Source organism: Xenopus laevis, chromosome 4L (assembly GCF_017654675.1).
Source record: "Xenopus laevis strain J_2021 chromosome 4L, Xenopus_laevis_v10.1, whole genome shotgun sequence".
In the NCBI taxonomy this organism is placed as follows: Eukaryota; Metazoa; Chordata; class Amphibia; order Anura; family Pipidae; genus Xenopus; species Xenopus laevis.
In genome coordinates this window covers 7,645,140-7,647,872 of record NC_054377.1, presented here as the reverse complement: position 1 = coordinate 7,647,872, position 2,733 = coordinate 7,645,140, and positions in this window count along the sequence as shown.

Sequence of the window (2,733 nt, the reverse complement as noted above, 5' to 3'; positions counted from 1 at the left end):
ACTGCAGACGAGAGCAAAATGCTATGTGTAAATAAGGCCAATTACATTGTAAGTGGCAGATATAAAATAGCTGGTCTGCTAACTTGAACGCTCTCTGCATCCATCCTCAGTAGCAGTATCACAATCTATCCAAGCTCGATGTATAAAAATTCACTACATAATGCGAGAAGCTGTAAATCCTCACAGAACCATCATAGGACATAGAATAACACCTTCACTGCATTTATTTAGAAATATCGTTCGTACTCATATCATTCGACTCACTAAACACGATGGTCTGCCGTATCTACTGAATTCTGAGCATTACATTACGTTCATAGGACTGATGAACTCGGTAGTAAATTACAAAAATCAACTATACCCTGAGAAATAAAGAAGAATGCTACATTCGTGAGCCATAAGAAGCAGGTACACTTATCAATCCCCAGTATCCACCAATCTAATATTTAACGCATGTCCTACAACGCACATATCTGACAGGAATTATAAAGCGAATAACACCAAGCACTATGTTCTCGATTCTCCTCTGTGACTATTTTCATAACCTTATTTTCGGTCTACCGGCCAAACTCGCACGTCTCAGATTAGATAATACCACTCTGCTGTTACCAATCCAAGTAGCGGTTTTCGTACGCTCTAATCTACTATAAGTACAAAGACTGGCATCCGAGAAAACGATGCATCTTACAGAATAGAATCACAAGAACGTTGATGTGACAAAGCACACTCATGAATGTGACCAGCCTATAGTTACAACTCTGTTCAGCAAGGACGTACAAGAGCACAAATGCGGAAAAAGAGTAGCCCCACTAAAACAGACTAAGACACTCTTAACTCGCGATAACTGGAATAGACACCCACCAAAGTCTTAGCTACTACGCGTTTGACTACATAACATACGATGGCCATCAAAATCAATACGATACACGTCATATCGATCACAGAGCACCGCATATTAGATCAACCAAATCTACCTACAACCACAAGTTACAACGGAAGTCGACAAAATGAATTTAACAATCATATAAAGACACGCAGATACGACTGACTCAATAGACTTCTAATATTCACAGATGAAGCATTAATACACAATGCAAAAGACATCCATCTCATACACACACCCTCTAATATCTGCGAGAAGCCTTCCACACCACGATTACTGACGCACTACCAACCCAAATCCAAAGGTACTTACGTGATACCACTTATCACACAGATGCAACACATTCTCAATAAGTAAGCAGCCAGGAACGAGTGCGGGTCTTGTGAGTCGGTACGCGGCCGTGTAGAGTCGGGCGGCGGGTTATGATGGAGTCGGTATTTAGGGGTCAGGTTCGCGCGTTCTGATGTGGGTCATGGGTTAAGGTCGGTTTGCAGGTCTTGATGACGTTCGGGTTAGGTCAGGTCAGGTGTGTCTTATGAGAGTCGGGTTAGCACGCGGGTCATGATGGGTCAGGAGGGTCGGGTGCAGGTCTTGATGAGTCGGGTACGGATCTTGATGAGTCAGGTTAGGGTGGGGTGTGGGTCTTGATGGGTCGGGTTAGGGTCTGGTGCGGGTCTTGATGAGTCGGTTAGGGGTCGGGTGTGGGTCTTGATGGGTCGAGTTAGGGTCTGGTGCGGGTCTTGATGAGTCGGGTTAGGGTCGGGTGTGGGTCTTGATGGGTTGGGTTAGGGTCGGGTGTGGGTCTTGATGGGTTGGGTTAGGGTCGGGTGTGAGTCTTGATGAGTCGGGTTAGGGTGGGATGTGGGTCTTGATGAGTCGGGTTAGGGTCGGGTGCAGGTCTTGATGAGTCGGGTTAGGGTCGGGTGTGGGTCTTGATGGGTTGGGTCAGGTGCGGGTATTGAGTCAGGTGAGGGTCGGGTGCAGGTCTCGATGAGTCGGGTTAGGGTTGGGTGCGGTTCTTGATGAGTCGGTTGCGGTTCTTGATGAGTCGGGTTAGGGTCAGGTGCGGTTCTTGATGAGTCGGTTGCGGTTCTTGATGAGTCGGGTTAGGGTCAGGTGCGGGTATTGATGATTTGGGTTTGGGTCAGGTGCGGGTCGGGTGCAGGTCTTGATAAGTCGGGTTAGGGTGGGATGTGGGTCTTGATGAGTCGGGTTAGGGTCGGTTGTGGGTCTTGATGGGTTGGGTTACGGTCAGGTGTGGGTATTGAGTCAGGTGAGGGTCGGGTGCAGGTCTTGATGAGTTGGGTTTAGGTTGGGTGTGGGTCTTGATGGGTTGGGTCAGGTGGGGGTATTGAGTCGGGTTAGGGTAGGGGGTGGGTCTTGATGAGTCCGGTTAGGGTCTCGACCCGCATATCAGTAATTGTCTTCCCCAGTTTATGTCCGTGATGTGAACCCAAATGACCATATTGATTTGTTACTAAAAATACTGCCTGTGTTTGTCTGGCACTGCCATGTGCACCTTCATTTGCTGTTGAACTGCGGTGTCTGTTAAACACTCACATATACTGCACACAACAAGGTGTGGCCCTCTCTTTATATCTGCATCTATATACAGGTATATATGCCAATGCAGAGGGGAAGGTAGGGACATGTGCTACTAATCTGGCAGGACATGGGTTAATGAACTTGGATTTTGGGTGAAAGGTGCAGTGCTGGCCTCTGTCTTTGCACAGCCAGTACCACTGCAGTTTCCGGAGATCGGTTCTGCCCGGTTCCAGTTCCTCTGCTCTTATAATAAAGAAGCTGCTCTACTGCAAGTCACCCCGAGGGTTAATTGTTAACCTTTGTAA